Source organism: Pituophis catenifer, unplaced genomic scaffold (genome assembly GCF_029215685.1).
Source record: "Pituophis catenifer annectens isolate HBS135680 unplaced genomic scaffold, rPitCat1.0.hap2 SCAF_4, whole genome shotgun sequence".
Lineage (NCBI taxonomy): Eukaryota > Metazoa > Chordata > Lepidosauria > Squamata > Colubridae > Pituophis > Pituophis catenifer.
Window position 1 is genome coordinate 56234588 of NW_027256884.1, and position 25834 is coordinate 56260421.

A 25834-nucleotide genomic window follows, 5' to 3' on the forward strand; every position below is an offset into this window, starting at 1 on the left:
CTCCTGCTCTGGAATATGGAGCAAGTCTCCATCCCCTGCCATCGCCCTTACCTTCTCAGGCCAGGCAAGGAGTGACTGGGAGGGGAGGGCAAGAGGTGGGGCCAGTCAGTGGCGGGTTCAGCTGAGAGGGAGCCAGAGCAGAGGGATGAAATAGCTGCATGTGGCTCTGGTGCCGACACCCGAGATAGGAAATACAACAAGATGAACTAATCCTACTTTATTCTAAGGTTACATTAACAGAATCTTGCAAATCTGAAAGTACAAATCTCCCTCTGTCTCTTTTTACCACTTGATTAGGGTGGTAAACTGGGTGGATCCTTTCTAAGTTTCTTTCTCTGCCCATTATGCAGTTGGGGCTCTTCCCTTCCTTTCTCAAGGTCATACCCACATACCATTACAATATAAATATCAGAAAAGTCCAAATGATAAATTTCCTAATATAACATTTATAGATAAGCAGCATACAGAATCACAATGCAAGTTTAAAGATCTTTTAAATCAGTTATATTTTAATTCTTCATCTCCTCTGTACCTTCAAACAGATTAGTACAATAATATTCTGGGGCATCACTCCAAAGACTTTATTTCAAAGTATACTTTACAGAGAAGACTTCTAAGATCCCAAGGACATTTCCTAAATGTCTGTCATAATAAACATAAATATTTGACTTCTGGTGGTGCTGTCGGGGCGGCGCAGAAGGAAAAGTATGAGCTCCATCCTTTACCTCTGATTTTTCCGCATTGGGGACCCTTCGAAGGCGCATGGAACTTGTAGAGCTGTGCAAAGCAGAGGGGAATCCCAGAATTCGGCGTGGCAGTGGGCAATTGCCCGCTGAAGCAAGGAAAGCCCTCTTTAACCCGGCGAGAAGATGTTCCATCATTCTATCAGATATGGTGGACCCGAGGCCGTGACAACCCACAAGAGGATCAGAAGCAAGTATTGTCAGCAGACTGTGACTATTTCCCCTGATGAGAAATTCTCCTTTGTGTGGTGATTGGATTTGTCAAAGTAAGTTAATTTAAAAACTATTTGGGCAAACGGAAGAGGCTCTGATTGAAACGTAGCGGCGACTGAGAGAGACGAGCTGTGATTCATCAAAAAAAAGGAAACTGCAGAGGGAGGAAAATGAAAAGGAAAGTGGGATTTGAATAAGATTGTAAGCGTGAAAACGAATGTAGGAGAGGGAGCGAAGGACAACGGTGAAAATAAATGGGAAGATTTGGAGTATTGGGGAAAGTGACATCAGAAAGAACAAATTGATGATTTTCAACGAGAAAAAGTGGAATGAAGAGGAAAGGAAGTGACTAGGCTAAATTGGATGCTACCGGCAGAAGTAAGAAAGCCAAGGAAAAACAGTAAGAGAGTGACTGGAAAAAAGAAGGAGAACGGCAAGGATAAGGAGATTTGAACATAATATAACACGATATAATATTAAGTGATTAAATAGAAAAGAGAACAGTGGTGTTGAGAGATTGAGATCAGTCAAGAAATTGGAACATCTGGGAGAAGACGAAAAAAACAAAAACTGAATGTTATAACAGAGGCTTTGTCTTGTGTGGAATATTGACAAATTATAGACAGTGATTAAGGATTTGGAAATAGAAATTCCCCCTTTTCTTCCTTTAAATAATTTTGTTGGTTCTTGTTTTGATATTTGATATTGTTGCAATATTTTCAGGATCAGACTCAATAAAATTAGTGAGAGTTAAAGGTTTAAATATACTTCCTTTTATTTACAATAGGCATTCTATATTCACCGAATATTCACAGATAGAAGCAAGGAAAAGGGTGTAGGTGGCTCCTTATATATACAATGGGTGGAGCTATAAGTGGGAGTGGTGAATTATGAATACATTAAGAAGTGAAGAATAAGTTAACCCCTGATACCCCATTCATATACTATTTACACATTAGAGAATAAGGCATTTACATCTGACAAATCCCCCTCTAAATGCCGATTCGTTATACAACACCAATTACATTCTGATTCAGGACAATACAAGACATACAATTTAGATGTTAAATATTTGTGTTGCTTAGAAGGTAAAGGCTTTGTCAATATGTCAGCTAATTGTTCTGAAGTATCACAATGCACTGCTTTAATAAATCCATCCTGAGATAATTGCCTCACATGTTTAAATTTTATATCTATATGCCTGGACCTTTGTCCAATGGCATCAGATCTAGATATTTCAATGGCCGCTTTATTGTCTTCATGCATAACAAAAGGCAAAGCAGGTTTTTTCCAAACATCTGAAATTAAATCATTAAACCATACAAGGTTATTTGCAGCTTTGGATAAACAAACATATTCCGCTTCTGTCGTTGAAGTGGCTACTAGTTCTTGTTTACCAGTATACCAGTAAACTGGACAGTCATTTAAGAGAAAAATATAACCAGATGTACTTTTTCTGCATGATGTGTCTCCAGCCCAGTCCGCATCTGCATAACATGCAAGCTTTGGTTCTTTATTATCACTAGGTTCTAATACTAAGCAAAAATCTAGTGTACTTTTCAGATATCTTAAAATTCTTTTAACAGCTTCCCAGTGATACATTGTTGGTTTGCTGACGTGTCTGGATAATAAATTGAGTGGTAAGGAGATATCTGGTCTAGTCCAATTAGATATATAAAGAAGTGAACCTATGATTGATCTATAAAACGTGTTATCCTTGAATTCAGGGGAAGATTCATCAGTATTTCTAAGAAAATCAGTTTGCATAGGAGTATCACAGGGTTTGGCATTGTTTAAATTGCATTTATTTAAAAGTTCTATAATCTTATCTCTCTGAGTAAGTTTGAATCCCCTTCTAGTCTTATTAATTTGAACACCAAGATATTTGTTCACTTTACCTAGAGATTTCAACGAGAAATGTTCATTTAACTTATTTACAAAAGTTTCTCTTCTCTCTTTGTGTTTTCCTATATATAAAATGTCATCTACATAAATCAACACAAATTCAATGTGATCATCACCCTTTTTGACAAAGAAACAGTTATCAGCAGTGGTAGCGTTGAAATCCATGGTCTTAAGTACTTTTACTAGACAATCATACCATTTTTTACCAGATTGTTTTAATTCGTATAAACTCTTGTTCAACAGCCAAATTTCATTTTTGTTGGTGTATTGACTGTGAGGTGCTCTTACGTATATTTCCTTATCTAGTTTTGCGTGTAGATACGCAGTCTGTATGTCATATTGAAATACATCAAGATTGAGTGCTGATGCTACCACTAGAGCTGTTTTGACACTCTCTGTTCTTACAGTGGGGGAATACGTGTCAGTATAGTCCTCCGGATATTTCTGTGCATAACCTTGTGCAACTAATCTAGCTTTATATAGAGTATTGCCTCCTTCTAAGTTCTTAATTTTATATATCCACCTGGTACCAATAATTGTTTTATCTTTAGGTGCAATTGCAGGTGTAAATACATTTAATCCTTGTAAACTTTCCATCTCTTTTTTCATAGCTAATTCCCATTTTTCTTTTTCTTCACGAGGGAGTTTTAACACTTCCTCATAAGTATTAGGTGTTATTGGCTCACCATCCATATGCATTATGTAATCTCTGTATTTATTTGGCATTTGATTTCTGTTGTTTCTAATGACTCTTTCAGGTTTGCTATTGTTATCATGCAAATATCTTGCTTCTTTTTTTGTTAGTGTGTCTGTCTTTATTTTGTGTTGGCTATTTGTCCAAGTTTTGGTTTTGCTTTTATATTTGTTGATATCCTGTTTTTCTATGGTCCCTTTCTCATGAGATTTTGTATCTTTACATTTATTTGGAAATATTTCATTAAGATGTAATTTAGACCAGTTGGCCTGTTCATGGAACACAGCTGTTCTGGAAACTATAAATTTGTTATTATTATCAATGAATCTGTACCCTTTGGTGCCAGTTTCATATCCCATAAATCTGAGTCTTCTGGATACGTTTTCTCCCTTTCTTCTCAACTGCTTAGGTATGTGTACGTCTGCAGTGACTCCAGATATGTGCATGTGTGCTAATTTTGGTTTCCTATTATACATTACTTCATATGGTGTCTTATTTACAATACTGGACCAGGTTCTATTTTGTGTGTAATTTGAATAATGTAAGGCTTCTGACCAAAATTGTTTGCTTAAGCCAGCATCCTCCAATGTGCATCTAATCATGGTTTGTAATGTGGAATTCTTTCTCTCTGCAATCCCGTTCTGAAATGCAGAAAATGGACTAGACGTGTAATGTAGCATTCCTCTATCCTTTAACCATTGGGAGAATTCTTTAGACATGAATTCACATCCCCTATCTGTCATAATTTGTTTTATTCTGATATTGTGTTGTGTTTCTATGCGTTTGTAAAATTCCTTAAATTTTTGAAAGGTTTCACCTTTGTGTTTTAATGTATAAACAAACCCATAACGGCTATAATCGTCTACTATTGTCAGGAAGTAACATTTTCTATAGGTGATTGATGGAGTTAATGGGCCAACTAAGTCCATGTGTACTAAGTCAAAAATTTTGTTAGTTGATCTAGTAGATTTTCTTGGCCTGGGACTAGTTTTTAGTTTTGTAGATTTACATACTGAGCATTCCAAATAGTTTTCACAATTTTTTATTTTGACACCTTCTGCGTGTTCAGTCATTTTTTGTACTACAGGAAAACTGGCATGTCCTAACTTCCTATGTAAGATGTGAGCACACTCATCATGAATTGGTTTACCTATTTTTGGTTTTTTTTCATTGTGTGCATCTGCGTGATCATGAGATATTTTACATTCATCATTGTCACTGTTACTAATATTTTCATCATCTGCTTCAATACAATCTTCCATATTTGAATCAATGTTATGCAACCATTTTTCCTTCGTTATCAGATAAGGTAGGCCTCCTTTAATCATCACAGTGCCTATATTTATTTTATTCTTCTCCAAAGTCGCTTTTCCCTTTGAGAAAACTATATTAATGTCAGAATCTCTACTTAGTTTTATGGCACTTAGTATGTTATGAGGTATTTCAGGTATTAACAATACCCCCTCTATTTTTCCTAGACCAGGCAAGGTTACATTTCCTCTGCCTAATACTTGAACCTTTTCTTGGTTAGCTACCTTTATTACAAATTTATCTTCTGTAAATGAAGACAATATATTTTTGTTATTAGTGGTGTGATTAGTTGCTCCAGAATCAATAAGCCAATTATTGTTCTCATTTTGCTGTATTTTAGTGTTGTCTTGTTTATTTAATCCATTCAGTGAACCAGATTTTCTATCCTTTGAATTATCTCTGCCCCCTCTATTCTCTTTGTAATTTGGTGGGCTTCTATATCTATGTCTATCTATGGAAGACTGTCTATAATTGTATTTGTTCCTATATTCTGACCTATGTCTTTCCTTTGAAATTTTGGGACAATCTCTTCTATTGTGTTCCCTGGATCCACAATTGTGACATTTGAATGTTTCATTATATTTTTCTTGGAAAGCTACTTTCCTATAAGGTTTGTGTTCTGTGTGATTGCTAGAACGATTTCTTCTTGAATTGTCTTCTGCTATCAGTTTATTGGATAGACTTTCTATGGATAAATATCCTAGATTGATAGTGTCTAAATGTGACATAAAACTGTCCCATGATGAATCAAGTGAGTTGATAATAACACTTTTCATTGTTTGGTCTGAAATCACCTCCCCCCTCAAATGCAGCTCAGCTCTTATTTTGTTTAAAGATATTAAATGCTCACTTATGGAAACCCCTGGTTTCACTCTAGATGAAAAGAAATCCTTAGACATTCTTGTGGTGGTAGCCACACTATCACTGTGAAACAAATTAAACATGCATTGAATAATTTCTGAAACAGTCAGATTAGGTTTGATGCTATGATACATTGCAGGAGACACACTAGATATTATTAAGAAAAATGCTCTATGGTGTAAACAATCTATTTTTAAAGTCCAAGGTCTTTTTGGGGGACTAGTGATAAAAAATAGTAAATTTTCCTTCATAAAGACAACCTGGAGCTGTTGATACCATTCTTGCAAATTAATGCCATCAACCCTTAGTTTTGGGAAGTCACTGGGTAAATTTCCGACATTATTTTGTCCATTACTTACGACCTGAGGTAGTCCGTGGTCTCGCAAGTGTAGAAAATTGCAAAACGGCATGGGGATGCTCGCAACGAGTCTGCGTGGTTCTCTCGCCAGTTCATGTCTTCCCGGACCGTCTGCGTAGTTTCGCGCATGCGCGTTGTCCATTTCTTCTTTGGAGTCGTCGTGGAAGGTTCTCTCCATTGCGGCTCGCTCGCTCTGCTCTGCTTCAGACGAGTCGGTCTCTGGTTCGACCTTGGGAGTTCTGACGACGGCGGCTGCTCTTCTTTTTCTTTTGGGGGCGTTGGCACTTGCTTCGGTCTGTGGTGTAGGGTGGAATCGACAAGGCTCTCTGGGTTCGGGCGTCGTCGCTTTCGAAGTCAGGATGGGAGCGGGTAGGTCTTGAGGTATCGGCTTGCTCGCTCGCTTCTTCGGTGGCTCTTTGGTAATTTTTAGTTTTGGCCCAAATGCAGCAAAAAGTGTTTTCATTGCTGATTTTATTTGGGATTTTGTTGAGTCATCTTCACTTTCTGATTCTGATTCTTCTGAGGAGTTCGAATCTTCTTTTTCATTTTCGTTGTCTGATAACGTTTTTCGCGCCAGAAATTTTGAATTGAGCATTTTGATTGGCTCTGCTTCGCTCACCTTGGAGGCCTGTTGAAACCAAGATGGCTGCCATTCAAAATTTCGCGCGGGATCACTGTTTTTCTTCTTCGTAATGACTTTCTCTGCAGTCATATCACTCACTATTTTTGGGTCTTTAGACTTCTCATTAGTGATGTTTTTCTCTCTCGCTGCTCCGCTGTTCTTCAGCATTTCTTGGAGGTTCGCGATGAGGCTTTCATCATTCTTCTGGCTTTTTAATAGTTTTAATATCTCTGACCTGAGTTCGTTATTCTCTATTTCGATTTCCTCCTGGTCATCATTTTCGTCTATTATTTCTTCGTCTTCAGTGGTGTATTCTTCGGATTCTCTCGAAATTGCGTTTGTGTATTCGTTGATTATTTCTTGTTCTGTTTCCATTTCTTTGCTGTAGGCCCTGGTGTTGGGCCTATCTTTCTTAGACATTTTTTAAGTTTTTTATTGAGTCAATTAACCATCCTCTGCTACCAGCTTGTTGCAATATTTTCAGGATCAGACTCAATAAAATTAGTGAGAGTTAAAGGTTTAAATATACTTCCTTTTATTTACAATAGGCATTCTATATTCACCGAATATTCACAGATAGAAGCAAGGAAAAGGGTGTAGGTGGCTCCTTATATATACAATGGGTGGAGCTATAAGTGGGAGTGGTGAATTATGAATACATTAAGAAGTGAAGAATAAGTTAACCCCTGATACCCCATTCATATACTATTTACACATTAGAGAATAAGGCATTTACATCTGACAGATATTGTTCCGGTCATATTTAAAAATATATAGATTAAGTGTTATTAGTATTATTAATAAATATTGATTATTTAGATTATGGTGAAGAAATCAGATTCAATAGAGAAATAGTTATAAACTTTTATAAATTCTTGTAAACTAAATATTTAAGAGTAGAAATACCTATTATATTAATTATATCGATATAATATAACTCAACTTACTATAAGTAATTAACTAAGCAATTAATTTGTAACTGGATTGTAATTATATTGTACTGTATCTTTATGTTGGGTTATTGATATATAATTGTAAATCTCTGATTAAGTAATTAAGGATAATACAAAGAAATAGAAACTAGAGGGTATAATATATTTAGATTATAAATAATAGATAAGCAAACTCAGTGACAACAATGGATGGTAATTTGGGCAAAAATTTACAATATTCTAGGAGAACAAAGTAGAATCTTAAAAGAAATGACTACTATTACTACCACAATCCTAAGAGCAGGGAAAAAGGCAGCATCAAATCCGATGGTGGCGATGGCCTCCCCATCAAACCAGAAAACAATAGATATGATGCTCCCGGCAGAAAACCTAATACTAACTTATCGGTTCAAATGATGCAATCTACACTGGTTACAATACAGGACACCATGATGAAACTGCAAGAAACAATGGTTAAAAATCATGGTGACCTGAAACTGGATATACAAACATTAGATACCAAAATGGATTCAATCCAACAGGCAATACAAAAAAATGAATAAAGAATTAAATCAGTCGAAATCAAAACAAAACAAACTAAAAAAAAATTATAACAGGTAGACCAAAAACTAATGCTGGCAAATAAGGATTTGGAAAATTCCCTGATAGATCTTGAAATGGACCGAGCCGCTTTCTATTTGAGGTTTCAGAATGTAGTTGAAACAAAAGAAGAGAATTTAGGGGAGATAATGGCGGAACTGATTGCTGAAGCTCTGCAGAGGCAAACAAGAGATTAGGAACAAACTTGATGAAATATATCGAGTTCAAACTAACTATGCAAGATGTCACCACTTCCCAAGAGAGGTACATATTAGATTTGCATGCAAAAAGATTCGGGAGGATGTATATAAAACTACAAAAGAAGAACCAATATTCTATAAAGGGACAGAAATCATAACACTAAAACAGATTCCTAGATGGATACGTGAACAAAAGAGGGATTATAGGTTCCTGGCATCACTATTGAATACAAAAAAATTCTATTAAGGTGGATCATCCCAGAAGGAATGATAATAACTTGGCAGGAGGAAAAAAATTAAAATTGATAACTTGGACAAAGCCCAAGAATTATTCGATCAATTGACAGGGGTGGAGTAAAGCTCAAGCAGCAGAGAGCAATTGGAGATAGTTAGTACAGAAGAACAAACACAAGGATCTGGAAGTGAGGAAATGGAAGAAAGAACTAGGGTGACAATGGAAAACCAAGATGAAGGAAAGGAAACTAGGATCAGACCAAAAAGAACTATTAGGGCAACCAGAAATCAGAGACCAGCAGACAAATAAGAAAATAGAGAAAAGAACCCAACTACTATCAATAAACATAAATGGACTGAATGATCAGACAAAAAGGAAAAAGATACTTTCAAAATTAATGAAACAGAATGCAGATATAATATGTCTTCAAGAGGTACATATTAGAAAACAAGACAAGAAATATCTGGAATACAATAAATTAGGGAACTTGTTTGCAGCATTGTCAGAAAAAAGGAAGAGAGAGATAGTGATATATGTCAGAAAAGAAATAATAGCTAAAGTAATGAGGATCCCAAAGGAAGAGTACTTATGATTGAAGTGATAAGAAGAGAAATTAGGATGTTATTAATTAATATTTACGCTCCCAACAAAAAACAGGAAGAATTTTATAGAAAATTGCATATGATTATTGAGGCGGACTATTCAAATATATGTATAGTGGGTGATTATAATAGAATAATAGATATAAGAAATCATTATATTTGTAATTTATTTATTTATTTATTTATTTTCAATTTATATACCGCCCTTCTCCCTGAGGACTCAGGGCGGTGCACAGCCAGAATTAAAAACATGAAATACAAATATTAAAAACAATTAAAATCTATATAAATTTGGCCCAAAATTTAAAAAACCACAAACCAATTAAACATTTAAAAATTTTAAAAAATTTCTTCCTAAGCCATCCCGGCTTGCTGGAAAAAGTGGAAAACAAAAAAAGAGGAATGCTTTTTTTACTGCCAAAAACTTTTTTTAATATGGCTGAATCTAAATGATATATGGTGTTTATTAAACCCCAAAGGGGGAAAAAAATACTTTCTATTCCAATCCACATGATTCCTTTTTAAGAATAGATATAATATGGGCAAATAAAGAAATAATTAAAGAAATTGAAAATATAGAGATTCTCCCTAATGATTGGACAGACCATAATCCCCTGAGAATTACTTGGAAAGGCCAAAAAAAGGAAACCTAGGAGATGGACACTAAATACACAAATACTACAGGAAAAGGAATATTTAGAGAAAATAGAAAAAGAACAGATCTTATTCCTAGACATAAATAAAAACACCACCACACATTATTACAGAATTTATGGGATACATGAAAGGCATTTACGAGAAGAATAACAATAGCATATACATTGATGAGGAACGGAGGGAAAAGCAACAGCAGGATATACTATTGAAAAAATCAGAATATCTAGAAAATAAATTTCAATTAAACTTAGATGACCCCCAGATTAAAGAAGAATTAATATCAGTTAAACATTAACTAAACCTAATTGAACAAATAGACCATATCAAAAAGATTAAATATATGAAACAATATCAATTTGAAAACGCAAATAAACTGGGGAGGTGGCTGGCATATAAACTTAAAAAAGAAAGAGAAAGCAGGATAATTTACCAATTACAAGATGAGGCAGGCAATTTACAAAATAGTGAGGAAAAAATTAGAAAGATAACATTAGAATATTTTGAAAACTTGTATAATCAAGAGGAAGTGGAGATGGAAAAAATAAATACTTATTTACAAGAGGAAGGTATGCCCAGATTAGAGGATGAAGAACAGATGGGATTAACTAGAGAGAACTCTTTGGAAGAACTAGAAGAAGCAATTCATAGACAAAAAAATAACAAAACTCCGGGACCTGATAGGCTACCAGGTGAATTTTATTAAAAAATGGGGGAAATATTAGAACCGATACTCTTGTATAATGAAGTATTGTTGGAAGTAAAAATGCCCAACTCGTGCAGAGAAGCATACATCACAGTCATCATGAAAGAAGGTACCGACCCAACCCAAATTCAAAACTACAGACCAATTTCTCTTTTGAATACTGATTACAAGATCTTTATGACCATTATGGCGGAAGAATGAAAAAAATATTGAATGGAATTATCCACTCCGATCAGAATGGCTTTCTCCCAAAGAGGCAAATTAAAGACAATACAAGGACGGTTTTGAATATATTAGAATATTATGAGGCGCATCCAGAGAAACAAGTAGCTCTTGTTTTTCTGGATGCGCAGAAAGCATTCGATAATTTAAATTGGACATACATGATAAAACTAATTAAAGAAATGAAATTTGGTACTAAATTTGAACAGATGATTGAAACAATTTATTCCACCCAAAAAGCAAATATAATTAATGGGGAAATTACAAAATCATTTGAGTTTTTTAAAAAAGGAGTTCGCCAGGGATGCCCATTATCACCTCTGCTTTTTATTTTGACTTTGGAGTCATTTTTGAAAAAAATTAGGGCAAACAGAGACCAAAATTAAGAGAGAAGAATATAAATTAAAAGCATTCGCAGATGATTTGGTGTTTTTCATTGAGGATCCAAAAGAGACAGGCCCGATATTAATAAAGGAGATAGAAAAATATGGAGAAATATCCGGCCTTAAAATCAACAAGACAAAAACAAAAATGATAGTAAAAAATATGACAGAACAACAAGAAAAAGAATTAGAAGGGAAATTGGGATTACAAAGCGCTAAAAAAATTAAATATTTAGGAATATGGTTGATGGCAAGGTGCTCCTCAGTATAAAAGAGGATAATTATACGAAATTTATATCGCAAATAAAATTGGATTTAGAAAGATGGGGTGCACTACAAATATCTATGTTGGGCCGAATCGCAGCCATCAAAATGAATGTTCTGCCAAAACTGTTATAACTTTTCCAGACCATACCCATAAAATTAGATAGGAAATTCTTTATAGAACTGAATCAAATTACACTGAAATTTATATGGGCTGGCAGAAAACCACGAATAAAACTAACAGACCTCCAAGATAGCAGAAGCAGAGGTGGTCTAGGGCTCCCAGATTGGTGACTCTATTATAAAGCAGCAATTTTAACCTGGATTAAGGAGTGGATAAACTTAAGAAATAAAAGATTACTTATATTGGAAGGGCATGATTTACAAAAAGGGTGGCATGCCTTTCTATGGGATAAAGAAAATAAATCCCATTCATATTTTTTTCACCATAAAATATGAGAGGCTTTAATGCCAATTTGGCAAGAAATTAAAAAAAATATTATATGAAAATACCTGGGTTGGTGTCGACAATGGAGGCAATGATATACCCAAACGCTATGAATATGAACAAAATGGTCAAATATTACAAAATTTTAGATCCCCAAGGAAATTTAAAAAGTAAGCAAGACCTGGAGAAACAAGGAATTATTATTGATTGGTGGCCATATTTACAAATAAAATCGCAGTATTTAAAAGACAAAGAGGATTATGGTATTGAACTGGTTCCACAATATTCAGATAAACTACTGATTGGCCCAGATGATAAATTAATAACCAAATGGTATAAATATTTTTTGGAATTTGATAAAGCAGAGGAATAGTGAAGGGAACGATGATAGCATGGGCAAAAAAATGTAGGGCACAATATTGAATTAGAGAAATGGGAAATAATTTGAAACAAAAATTATAAATTAACAAGATCGGTAAAATATAAGGAAAACTAATATAAAATGTTTTACCACTGGCATTTGGCTCCCTCAAGATTGGCAAAAATATATCCAAATTTAGCTCCAAATTGCTGGAAATGTGGACAGAAACAGGGTACCTTCTACCACTGATGGTGGCTGTGTCCAGAATCAAAAAAATACTGGGAAAAAAAATTGGTTGCAAGAAAAAACAGGTGTTCAATTAGAATTTGTACCAGAACTATACCGACTGGGAATAATGGGAAAAACCTACGATAAGAAGACAAGACATATGATTTTACATATAATGACAGCATCGAGATTGGCTTTTGCACAATGTTGGAAAAATGTGAAGATCAAATAATCAAAAAAATTTACGATTGCGCTGAAATGGACAAACTAACATTGAGCTGAAAGAAATGACAGAGTCAGAGTACTATGTATCATGGGAGAAATGGTACGAATGGATTAAAAAAAGAAAGATGAAACAGGCTCAGACATAACAAAATTTGATGAAGTAAAATATATAGACTATAAGTATTTTATAGGGACAAGTTCTGCAAATGGACACAATTCTGCATTAAAAATGGGGGGGGGGTTGTTTTCTTTTTCTCTTTTTTCCTTCTTCCCTTTTCTTTCTTTTTCTTTTCTTTCTTTCTCTGTTTCTGACTTTCTTTTTTTGTATCTCTTGTATTCTTTTTTTCTGTTTTTCCTTGTATTTTTGTATGTACGTTTTTGATTTCGTGTTTATTGGAAAATTAATAAAAATTATTAAAAAAAATAAACAAATATTTAAGGACCATTTTTGAAAAATTAAGTTACATAATTTTAGTCTGATTGTTTTAAAATTTTGACTTTATTTTGTAAATTTTAGCATTTTCAATTTGGTTTTTAATTTTTTTCCTTTTTAAATCAATAACAGAACAGTATTTTGAAAGTATGAGATATAAATCAATAAATACATTCTTGTGATGATATTGTTAAGAGTCACAAACTTACTCTCTCTACTGGAGGCCCTATGAACTATTCTGAATCTTAGTTCTAAAACAGACAAATAGAAGCTTGCACTGTAGAGTCTAGTTCAAATATGAATTCAGTAATAAGTAAAACATGTATTTGTAGATGACCAGGCTGAGCCTGAGGGAAGGGTCACCCTGGTTATCTCCTACAGCAGCGGTTCTCAACCTGGGGATTGCGACCCCTTTGGGGGTCGAATGGCCATTTCACAGGGGTCGCCAAAGCCCTCTCTAACCCCCCCCACGCCTTCACTCACCCTCACCCTCTGCCTCTGTCCGCTGTTCGCTTACCCCGCCCACTCCCAATCTATTGCTGCCTCCTGAGTCCTAGCTGATGGGTAGAGGGAAAAAAACTGTTTAAATTCTTGCCGCGGAGCTTCAAAGGGCCGCCCTACAGCTGATCAGTGTTAAAAGAAAACAAATGAGTAGACCGGTGCCTGCAAAAATAGAAAAAACAGCCCCTTTCAGCTTCAGCATAGGTTAATTACCATAAATTGATTTGATCAGCCTCCCGACTCTCAGCTGATTTGCGGAGGGCTATGTTGCTAGCTAGCTGCAAAGAGGTAAATTGCTGGAGCAGATTTTTTTCCCCCTAGCTATGCTGAAAAAACGAAACTGAAAGTAAAGCAGGGTCTTTGCTGCAACCTGACAAAATGAGGCAGAGAGAGATTTCTTTTTCTTTCTCCTCACCAAAAAAGATAGGTGCAAAACTGCAAACAATGGGAAATTTAGGGCAAAATGGGCGTTGTACTTACCTGATACGCCCCTTCTCTCCTTGCTGTCACGGCAGTCAGGACTGGGTAGTTGCCAGGTATCTGCCCAATAGGACCGAGCCCACTGGAAAGCAAAATCCCGCCTCTTCCTCTTAGCTCCAGTTTTGAGGCGAAGGTATCCAGCAGGCTGACGTGTCTATCGGATAAAAACACAAGAGAAGTGAAAAGGCACCCCCTCCCTATGGATTCCAGAACCCCGACCGGGTGGGGCTGACTGCCGTGACAGCAAGGAGAGAAGGGGCGTATCAGGTAAGTACAACGCCCATTCTCCTCCCAGGCTGTCACGGCAGTCAGGATTGGGACATACCAAAGCCACATGTCCTACAGGGAGGGATCAGGTCGGACCATCTGAAGCACGCGACGGCCGAAGGCAGCATCTGCCGAAGCATAGGCATCCACCTGGTAATGACGGATGAAGGGAGTCACCGACGACCAGGTTGCAGCCTTGCAGATCTCCTCCCAGGGAGCTTGGGTGGCCCAAGCGGCCGATGTGGCCGCGCTCCTGGTAGAATGCGCGGTGATCCTTCGGGGCACCGGTAAGGATTGGGCGTCGTAAGCGGTAGAAATAGTGGCCCTCAGCCAATGTCCAACGGTTGTCGAAGAGACCTTAGACCCCATGGATGACGGTTGGAACGAGACGAAGAGGGCCTCCGTTCGTCGGAAGGATTGAGTACGAGACAAATAGACCTTCAGAGCTCTCCGTACGTCAAGGGTGTGCCAAAGTCTTTCCAGGTGATGACGAGGGGAAGGACAGAAGTTTGGAAGGACTAACTCCTGAGACCTATGAAAAGTGGAGTTGACTTTGGATAGGAAGGCGGGGTCCAGACGGAGGACTACCCTGTCCTTGTGGAAAAGGCAAAGGTCAGAATGAGAGGATAGGGAAGCAAGCTCTGATATATGACAGGCGGAGGTGATTGCCGCTAGGAAGGAGACTTTGAAAGACAATAGCTTGAGGCTGGTCTCGCGGAGAGGCTCGAATGGGGGCCTGGTCAGGGCCATCAGCACCTTGTTGAGGTCCCAGGTAGGGAACCTGTGAATGACGGGAGGACGCAAGTTCGTGGCGCCGCGCAGAAAGCTCCGGATTAGGGGTTCCTTTGACAGGGGGGGTCAATGACCTGAACTGTAGAACGGAAGACAAGGCGGCAACTTGACGACGGAGTGTATTAGGAGCCAGGCCGGAGACGAAGCCATCATGTAGGAAGTCCAACAGTTGCTCAATTGAAATATCAGACGGATCCAGGCCCTTCGAGGAGCACCAGCGGAGAAAAGCCTTCCATGTTGAATCATAAATGCGTACGGTGGCCGGCCGGCGAGCTGCTAGGATGATAGCAGCAGCTGCAGGGGAGACCTTAGAGGCGGCTAGACGGCGCCGCTCAACCTCCAGGCGGTCAACTGGAGGGTCTGAGGGTCCGGATGAAACAGACTGCCCTGTTTCAGCTCAATAAGCTCGTCTGGGATGCGCCATGGAGGAGCCACTGACAGGGCTACAAGGTCCGCAAGCCAGGGCCTGCGGGGCCAACATGGAGCCAGAAGGAGAAGTTCCACTTTTTCTAATAGCAGTTTCTGAACCACCCTGGCGATCAGGGGAAGTGGCGGAAGGCGTACAGCAGGACTCCCCGAGGCCAAGGACTGCGGAGGGCGTCCACCGCTTCCACTCCCGGAGATGGAAAGCGGGAGAAGAAACGAGGAAGGTGGTGATTGGCGCTGGAGGCAAACAGGTCAACATGCAGTGGACCGAAGCAATCCATGAGAAGCTGGAAGAGTCTCAGGGAAAGACCCCATTCGGTGTGGTCCAGGGAGGTCCGGCTGAGAGCATCCGCTCTGATGTTGTCCCTTCCTGCGATGTAATCGGCCCGTAGGGAGCGCAGGTTGGCCTCGGCCCAGAGACCCAGACGAAGGGTTTCCCTCATCAATAATTCGGAACGAGTGCCGCCCATTCGATTTATGTGGGCTTTGGTTGAGATGTTGTCCATTAGGACCAATACATCCCGACCGACGACATGGATCTTGAAGTGTAGGAGGGCCAGGTAAACCGCCCGCAGCTCCAGAATGTTGATGCTGAGGGACTGCTCCTGCAGGGGCCAGAGGCCCTGAGCCGAGAAGGGGCCGAGATGAGCCCCCCAACCGAGGAGACTTGCGTCGGTAGTCACTATTGTCCGATGGGGCTCGAGGAAATTGCTCCCGAGAGACAGGGCCGGAGAAGTCCACCAGCGAAGGGACTCGATGACTGCTCGAGGAAGCCGAATAGGCTGGGAGTTGGGCGTAGAGGCCGACCGTTGGAAAGGGAGAAGCAGCCATTGGAGTGCCCTGCTGTGGAGACGAGACCAGGGAACGATCCCGTAAGAGGAAACCATTTTGCCCGGGAGCGTTGACAAGTCTAAAAGGGAGGCCGACCTGTTAAGTCGGACACGGGATGCCAGAGAGGACAAGCTAAGAATGCGGTCCGGTGAGAGGGACACTTCCCCCGTGGTAGTGTCAATAATGATTCCCAGATGTTGGATCCTGGTGGAAGGAACTAAATGGCTTTTTGACCAATTAATGGAGAAGCCATGGGATGCAAAATTTGGATGGTTCTGTCCAAATCTAAGAGGGCTAGTTCAGAGGAACGGGAGAGGATGAGGATATCGTCCAAATAGAACATACTTCTAATAGGAATGGAGGAAACATGTGCCATAAGGGCAGCCATTATCTTGGAAAAGACCCGGGGGGCTGAGGACAGACCAAAGGGGAGGGAAGTATACTGAAAGTGCCTCCCATTGTAACAGAAGCGAAGAAATTTGCGGTGACCAGGCCGAATCGGGATATGGAGGTAAGCTTCTGTCAAATCAATGGAGGTCATATAATCTCCATGGCGAATACCTAGGAGGATGGTTTGGAGGGAATGCATCTTAAACCGGCGGTAGATTATGTGCCGGTTTAAGGATTTTAAATCGAGAATGGCCCTCCAACCCCCCCGAGGTCTTGGGGACGAGAAAAAGGCGAGAGTAAAATCCCTGGCCTTCTTGGGAAGTAGGGACAGGTTGGATGGCCCTGATTTCCAAAAGGTGAAGTATGGCAGAGTCCCAGGAAGGGTCCCAGGAAAGTGGACAGCTAAGGAAGAACTTCGGAGGGGTGGAACGGAATTCTAGGGAAAGACCAAAACGTATAGTGGATTTTACCCAGGCATCGGAGACCGTGACTTCCCATTGATTAAAGAAAAGGGACAAACGACCCCCTAGAGCCATAGGGGCAGGGGGCTCAGCGGGGCCTCCTAAAGGGACGGCCCCTGCCTCCTCGAAAGGACCGTTTGTGAGGGAACCGGGAACCGGGCCTGACCTGAAATTCCGAAGGAGCCTGGCCTCTAGCAGTGAAGGAGCGCTGTGAGCGTTGAACTGACGAGGAGGAATCCTGTGGTCGGTAGGATGAGGAACGAAAGGAGGAGAATGGACGGTTATCAGGACGACGATTGAGAGCGGGTAAGACCTTGCGGTGATCTCTTGTCTCCACTAGCAGAGGATCCAGCTGAGTGCCAAAGAGCTTTTCCCCGGCAAAGGGTGAGGAAGCCAAGCGCCATTTACTCCGGATGTCCGCTTGCCAATTACGGAACGACAGAAGCCGGCGACCAGTGATGGCAGAACCAATGGCCTTGGCAGAGAAGCGAGCGGCATTCAACGTGGCGTCCGCTGAAAATTCTACTGCAGCTAAGATCTTGTTCAGATCTTGGTGGGAGCGGTGATCTGAAGGAGGCAAACGGGTCTGCAGCTGGCAAAGCCAGAGGATCATGGCTCTGTTAAAGAAAGAAGTTGCAGAGGCAGCTTGTACCGACCAGGCCGAGGCCTGATGACCCTTGATGTATGTCCTTTCAGCCTTCTTCTCCTCAGGTCGTAGGCATTCCTCCGGGGGACCTGCAAGAGGAGACGGAGAGGAGAGAGCCAGCACTGGAGCGTCCACCGAGGGAACCTGCAGAAGCTGAGAAAAGTCCAGAGCCATATTATAAAATCGTTTATCCAAATTGTTTGGGACTGGACCAGAAGGACATCTGAAAACAATTTGGGCACAGGAACCACTTCCTTATGAACGGCAGGCTCTTGAAAGAGAACTGAGGCCGGGTCAGTCGAGGAGGAGGTACCTGTAGCCGCTGAAGAGGAGGCGCCAAGGTGAGTTACATTCTGAGCCTTAAACAGCAAAGATTTGAATAATTGAGGGCGGAAAAGCCCTATGAAAGCGGGTTGATCAGGCTCCAACCCCTCATCATCTGACAAATCATTGCCCATGATCTGGCCTTCCCCAGAGAGGGAATCTCGGCTTTCTAAATCCACATTCGCCCCTGCTTCCATGACCTCCTCGACGGGATCCTGGTAAAACTGATCCCTATAAGATGGACCTGCCCTGGCTTGATCAGAATTACGGAAGAAGGTCTCTGTTGGAGTCCTTGCGCAATACCCTGGCGAATGGCAGTAGAGATTAAATCTGCCAATTCAGGGGTAATATTTTGAGTTGGAAGGGGAGGAGCACATGCCAAATGCGTTTCAGGCGCTAAAGAAGGTACTTGATCCGGAATTGGAAAAACGGAATCCTGTTGGGCCAGCGGAAAAACAGATGCAGCTTCAGCATCGAAGGAAAATTCACCCTGAACAGATCTATCAGGGGATAGGGCTTGAGGGGGCCGTGGAGGAACCACACTTGCTTGATCAGGGCCAGGTTCCACAACAGATGGGGCCAGGGCCTTTTGGAAAGCCTTCTCTATGGCCCTATGACGTCTCTCCACCTCCGTCGATTGTTTATGAGCAGGAGGAGCGGCAACCCTTGGGGCCTTGGAAGGAATCCCCCTTGATGGGCCCTCTTCTGGATCGTCCTGACGAGGACGTTTCCCTTTCGCAGCGGCTTGGCAGGAATGGCGCGATTTTGAGGCATCCGCCATTTTGAGTACAAGGCCCTGAGAGTGATCCGACCCCTGTTGTAATGGCTGCCAAATTGAAAAGGGCCGGGATGCAAACAAACGTACCGTACGATGAGCCTTGAGACGGCAGCTTTAAATTCGCCGTCAGAACCTTCGTGCAAGCCTCCTGTAGCGCGGCGCTGGGGCGGCTGAGGGAGACGCTGGAGGCGGCAAACTTGAAATCGCTGTCAGAATCCTCGAGGCAGGCTTTCTGTAGCGCGGCACTGGGGCGGCTGAGATACGCTGCTGGGCAAAGGGAGCCCTCAGACGCAGCGATGGCCGCCGTGGGAGGCGGGAGTGCCCGGATAGTGACCCTGAGGAGAGGCGCCTGGGTCAGATAGCCTCCGCCGGTGAGGGCGGGAAAGCCGGGAAGCGCAGCAGGGCGAACCCGTGCGCGCGCCAACGAAGCCGCAGCTCGACGGCTAGCAGCAATTAGCGACAGCGAAATATAGCCAGAAGGGTCGTATTTGAGGGGAAATGGAGAAGTCGAAGTCAGTCCGTTCCATGGTCAAAATAGAGGAATAAGGCAATAGCAAGTTAGAGAAAGCGATAGACACGTTTGTCCAGGCAAACCAAGCCGAAAAAACTGGAGCTAAGAGGAAGAGGCGGGATTTTGCTTTCCAGTGGGCTCGGTCCTATTGGGCAGATACCTGGCAACTACCCAATCCTGACTGCCGTGACAGCCTGGGAGGAGAAGAGGAGGTTCAAGATTTTAAAACACAAAAGAAAAAAAGCTCTATTTAACTAGGGAATTGTAATAATTGAGATACTATTAATTGTAGATTATGTTGAAAGCAGAAATGGTTAAGTTGTGGTTTGGAGGAATATATGGGGGAAATTATTTGGTTTATTATTATTGGTAAATATAATTAATTGATTTGTAAGAAATTGGATTGCATGGAAATAATTGGAATATTCATGGTCATATTGATTGATATACAAAAAAGATAGTTATATAACTAATTGATTTATATTAAAATGTTGAATTTGTATTAAACAACTGTAATATTACATAATTAACCAATGTGAGGATGGATATAAAAATAGATGACAATGGGAAGGGGTATAATATAGAAGGGAAAAATTGAATTTGATTAAGATTAGAGATGAGGATGAAGGGTAATATTGGTTTTTTTAAAAAAATAGATGAGGAATAAATATGGCAAAAAGGAAATATAGAAATGTAAATTTAATTGAAATGACTAAACACTGTTTAAATTTGTGAACCGGCCAAGTACTCTGTTCAAAGAAAATACATTGTATGTTTGTATGTGTGTTTCTAATTATTGCTATTTATTCATATTTGTTCTCTTTTATTCTTTAAAGTTTAACAATTCATTCTTTATCTTAATATCTTCATATTTGTTTGGGGTTGGTTTTCTTCCCTTTCATCTTTTTTATTGTACAGCAATCTTTCTCCTCAAACTTACCACCTCTCTTTTTTCTTTCCTTCTTACTTTCTCTTCCCCCCTCTTCTTCTCTTCCCTACTTCCTCTTCCTTTCTCCTTCTCCTCCTCTCTTCCTCCTTCTCTTACCCTCACTCCTACTCTAATTTCCCTTCCCTTCCTTTATCCCTATCTATTGCTGTATCCTTTTATGCATATGGACTACTCAGAGGGCTGAAAAAGTTATTTTTGACTGGTCCTCGCACTTTTGACCAGTCCTCGAATTTAAAATGTGACTGTCCTCACATTTTACATTTTTTGCCCTATCTTATCACCATGGTGAAGAGAAGCAGTTGACATGGTTGTTAAGAATGCTGCACGGGCATAAATGTGAGGATAGTCATAAGTGTAAGGACCAGTCAAAAGTGTGAGGACCTGTCAGAAATGACTTTTTTCAGCCCTCTGAGTAATCCCTATACACATAGCCATGGCCACCCGGTCACATGACCAGCTAGCCACACCCACCCAGTCACATGACCTCCAAGCCATGCCCACGAAATAAGCCACACCCACAGAACCGGTAGTAAAAAATCTTAGAACCCACCCCTGGTTGGGGGTCACCACAACATGAGGAACTGTATTAAAGGGTTGCGGCATTGGGAAGGTTGAGAACCACTGTCCTACAGTATTTACAGAATATCCCACCCTGGGACTTCTGGTTTGGCATCGCAGCAAGACAGTCGGGGAATTAGCAGGCTCCGATGAGCGCTGCAAAAACCCCGGCTGACAAACCGCTGCCGATAGGTCTTCAGACCGGAACTGTCCTGTAGGGACGGGGAAGAAAGAAAGGTGCCTCGGATGACTGAGAGAAACAGGCAAGTTCCTCGGAGGTCAGAGGGAACTCTCTGTGAGTTGGCAGCGGAGGGCAGCAGCCATGGCGACTGCCAGAAGTTGGGACAACCGGACTAAGTGTAGAGCTGGAGAGAAGAAAGAAATGGAATGGAGTCTTTTTGAAGCCGGGTGAATGACAGCCAAGTCACGCTTGAATAACAAGAGATACATCTTACAATTATAAGACCCCTAATGTGTAATAGTGGCTAAGGAGCACGGGGGCAAAGAAGATTTTGAAATGTAACTTTGAAGAAATAAAAACCCAATGGAACATTGATTTTTGAACAAACTATTTGGAAATTTTAAATAATTAGATATGGTCAAAGGATTGGAAAGAAATAGAGAGACCCTTTTTACCCCCTTTCTTTTTTAAATTGTAAGAAAAACAAAAAGAACGGATAATAAGTTTTAAAAAGGGGGGGGGAAAGTGATGAATAAATAAAAGGGGAAAAAAAAGAAGTGAGAAGAGCTATTTTAATTTGGACTGGACTTTAAATATGATCTGATATTTTTAAACTGAAAAAGAAAAAGAGAAGCTAAGTAAGGTTTGTGATGTAATTGCAATAAAATGGATAAGCAACTGGAAATTGTGGATTGCAGAGAGACACCATCTGGAGTAAAAAGAAACATTGCAACTTGGTTCTTTATTTTGGAAAATTGTGAACTTTACAGATAACAACCGTGAGAATTTGTGGTGGAGGATTTTCTTGTCTACAAGAGATTTGACTTTTGGTGGAATAAAAAAAAAGAAATAGAAGGGAACCCAACGGAACTTGTATAATTGGAATAATTATTTGACTTGGACAACGGAAATAAGAGAAATAACTATAATGTTGCATAAAGGATAAAAAGTAGAGGATATAAAAATTGAAATGAACGAGTGGACAAGAAAATGAAGATGGAGAAATAAGACACAGAAGTGGAAAATAAAGAAGATAAAGACATTGTGATTAAATGTGAATAAATAATTGAACATGTGAATAGTAATAATAATAAAGCAGCTCCTGATGGAGACTGGTCGCCTTTTAATTTGGCTCAGGCAATCTTTCCAGGCGAAACCCGTGATAAAAATGGCTGCTGGCCGGTAAATTGCGGAGCGCGAAGCTCCTGAGGCGTTTTCTTAGTCCAACGGCTCTCTAACAGCTTGCTGCCCAGCCGAAGGCAACTCAACAATTGTTATAATTTGAATACTTTTAATAATATATTTATAAAAGTTAAAGATGATTAACAGTGAGAATAAAGATGATTACGCTGGGATTAACACTGAGAAAAATAAAGATGATTACACTGGGATTAACAGTGGAACAAAGATGATTACACTGGGATTAACAGTGAGAAAAATAAAGATGATTACACTGGGATTAACTGGAACAAAGATGATTACACTAGGATTAGCAGTGAGAAAAATAAAGATGATCACACTGGGATTAACAGTGGAACAAAGATGATTACACTGGGATTAACAGTGAGAAAAATAAAGATGATTACACTGGGATTAACAATGGAACGGACGTTGATTTACCTGAACGTCCCTTTTCGGAGTGCTGCGACCACTGTCCATAGCTGGGATGTTCCCTCAGTTCTTGACACTAACTGAGTGAGAGCTGATTAAACTCTCCCTGTTAAGGCACGCCTCTAATCCCATCATGCTCCAGTCTATCACAAAGGCACAGCGAGGCACAACAGCGAAGTCCAACGGCAAGTCAACAGGAGAAAGGAAAAACAACTCCCCAGTCTGGAATGAGGCAGACAGTCTGAAAAAAACAACAGCACCAGAACACAAACAGGGGAGGGAATGGACAGTGGTCGCAGCACTCCGAAAAGGGACGTTCAGGTAAATCAACGTCCGTTTTCCAGAGTGCTGCTCCCACTGTCCATAGCTGGGACATACCCAAGCTCGTATGATTAGGGCGGGAGACTGGCTGCCTCCAAACCCGTCACAAACAACTCTCTGCAGGACTCGCCGACCAAAGGATGCGTCCGACGAAGCGTAAGAGTCAATCCTATAGTGGCGTATGAACTGCGGGTGGAGTGCAGTAGGATACGGCCCGGAAGTGGTTTCGCCGCCAACCCATACGCCAAGGAAATACACGCTTTGAGCCACCTGCCAACGGTGGCCGCAGATATCTTCTGGCCCATGGAGGCCGGGTGGAAAGAGACCAACAGGGCCTCCGTCCTACGAAAGGTGGCAGTCCTGCGAAGGTATGTACAAAGTGCACGTTTCATATCAAGTTTATGCCAGCGTCGTTCAGTAGAGTTCCGTGGGGACGGGCAGAAGTCTGGCAAGGTGAGTTCTTGCGCCCGGTGAAATAGGGAGTTCACTTTTGGAATGAACGTAGGATCAAGTCTCAGAACCACCACGCTATCCCAAAAAATGCAAAGGTCCTCCCTAGTCAACAGAGCCGAAAGCTCTGACACCCTTCGAGCAGAGGTGATAGCTAGAAGAAACGCCACCTTAAGAGACAAACGCTTCAAGGAAGTCGAAGCCAGAGGTTCAAAGGGTGGGGACGTCAGAGCCTGTAAAACAAGGGGCAGGTCCCAGGTCGGGTATCTGTGCACCTGAGGTGGACACAAGTTCGTAGCGCCATGAAGGAAGCCTTTGATCAGCGGATGGTGAGAAAGGGACTCATAGGGAGGACATTTCAAGACCGTGGACAAAGCCGCTGTCTGGCGGCGCAACGTTGCTGGACCTAGGCCCTTTTTAAGTCCCGTCTGCAGAAATTCCAGAACCTCTTTCATGTTGGCAGAGGTGGGATCCACAAGTCTCGAAGCCCCCCAGGTGCAGAAGGTCCTCCAGGAGGCCTCATAAATACGGCACGTGGAAGGACGCCTGGCCGCCTGTATAGTCTCAACAACATCGTCTGGCAGATGTGCCTTCTTCAGGATGCGTTCAAATGCCAAACGGCCAAGTGGAGCCACTGGGGCTCCGGATGACAAACGGCCCCTTGGCGAAGGGATAGTTGATGAGAAGGGATCACTCAAGGTGGTACTACGGAGAGGGTGACGAGGTCTGCATACCAGGCCCTGCGAGGCCAGTTGGGAGCCACCAGGATTAAATCCACCTTCTCTAGCAGCAGTTTCCTCACAACCCGGGACAGCGGAAGGATGGGAGGGAACGCGTAGAGAAGGCCCTTTGGCCATGGACAAGTGAGTGTCGCGGTCCTCGGCTGACGGGTCCGGATACCGGGACACAAAGTGAGGCAGATGAGAGTTCTTCCGAGAGGCGAACAAATCTATCACCGGTGTCCTGAACCGGTGACAAATCTCGTGAAACAGACGAGGGTGGAGTTGCCACTCCGTCGGGTCGATCTGCTCCCGGCTGAGCCAGTCGGCCCGTACGTTGTCCACCCCGATATGTGATCCGCCTTCGATAACAGGTGACGCTCCGCCCAGTTGAAGAGATGTTCCGCCTTGAACATTAGCATCCTGGACCTTGTGCCCCCTTCCTTGTTTATGTGCGCTTTGGCCGTTATATTCTCCGTAAGGACCAGAACATGATGGCCCTCCACTGAAGTTTGGAAGCACAGGAGGGCCAGCCGAACCGCTCGCAACTCTAGTAGATTTATGCTGAGAGACGTTCTGTCGCTGACCACAGACCTTGAGTCACAAGGTTGCTGAGGTGCGCTCCCCAACCCTTGAGGCTGGCGTCTGATGTTAAGGTAAGTCTCTCCGGCTCCAGGAATTTGCAGCCCTTGAGCATCGCCGGCGACATCCACCAAGCCAGGGACAGACGGACTTGAGGAGGTAAGTACACCTGGCAGCTCGAGGAGGAGCGGCCTGACCACTGAAAGGGAAGGAGGAACCACTGTAAAACACGGGAGTGTCTGCGTGCCCACGGAACGATGTTGTAGCAGGACACCATTTTCCCGAGCAAGAAGAATCAGAGGCACCTTCTCTAGGACTCGGATGTGCAGAATCAGGTCGTTGATGCTCTGAGCTCTGTCTGGAGAGAGGAAAACCTTCCCCCTGACAGAATCTATTAAAGCTCCTAGATGAATGAGCCACGTAGTTGGGACCAGGTGGCTCTTCTCGAGGTTTATCGAGAACCAGTGGCGTTCGAAAGTATGCAGAACGAGGATCCTGTCGCGTGATGCCTGATCAGGGGACGAGGTAGCACATCACTTGCACCGGGTATTGACGGAGTACGGCTGCAACCACCGCCACCAGCTTCGTGAAGGTGCGCGGTGCGGAGGACAGGCCGAATGGCATCGCCCGATACTGGAAGTGCCGTCCGTCGTATTGGAATCTCAGAAATTGTCTGTGATTGGAGTGCACTGGGACATGTAAGTAGGCCTCCCGGAGATCCACCGATTGAAGCAAGTCCCCTTGCCGCACCCCCAGCAGGATCGACCGAAGAGAGTGCATTTTGAACCTGCGGTACAGGACCGACAGGTTCAATAGTTTTAAGTTCAGGATACCTCTCCAGCCCCCCGAACTTTTG

At 41.8% G+C, this 25834-nt stretch overlaps 1 protein-coding gene across 2 annotated transcripts in view; it reads right to left on the bottom strand.

Annotated features, from left to right (window-relative positions):
* Positions 1 to 14327, bottom strand: part of KLHL15 (kelch like family member 15) — a 33146-nt gene extending 18819 nt beyond the window's left edge. For both annotated transcript variants that reach the window (XM_070943302.1, XM_070943301.1), the window contains exon 1: positions 14182 to 14327. The gene's annotated coding sequence lies outside the window, so the exon portion shown is untranslated. The remainder of the gene's footprint in view (positions 1 to 14181) is intronic.
* Between the last annotated feature and the right edge of the window lie 11507 nt (positions 14328 to 25834).